This window comes from Salmo trutta, chromosome 16 (genome assembly GCF_901001165.1).
Source record: "Salmo trutta chromosome 16, fSalTru1.1, whole genome shotgun sequence".
Lineage (NCBI taxonomy): Eukaryota > Metazoa > Chordata > Actinopteri > Salmoniformes > Salmonidae > Salmo > Salmo trutta.
Window position 1 is genome coordinate 32,404,602 of NC_042972.1, and position 324 is coordinate 32,404,925.

The following is a 324-nucleotide window of genomic DNA, read 5'->3' on the forward strand; positions in this document are numbered from 1 at the left end:
GCTGAGTTTTACGTAAAGTCCTGATGTGTGTGGGTTTGGATCACACGGGTAGGCTGTGGGTGTAGTCTGGGTTTGGGCAGAACTCTGCGGGTGTGGAGGTGGTAGAGTTGGCTGCTGCTGCTAGCACTGTCCCTGAGGCTAAACTGGCACCAGAACTGTAAATTACTCAACATCATCCAATGTTTCGGCATCATGTGCAAATATATCCACCACACACGCAGGCACACACATCAGCAAACACGCATTCACAGACACACACACCATCACTACTAAAGAGCTCATCACAGAGTTAAGTTAAGTGCACATAGAAATTTGTCTATAGCC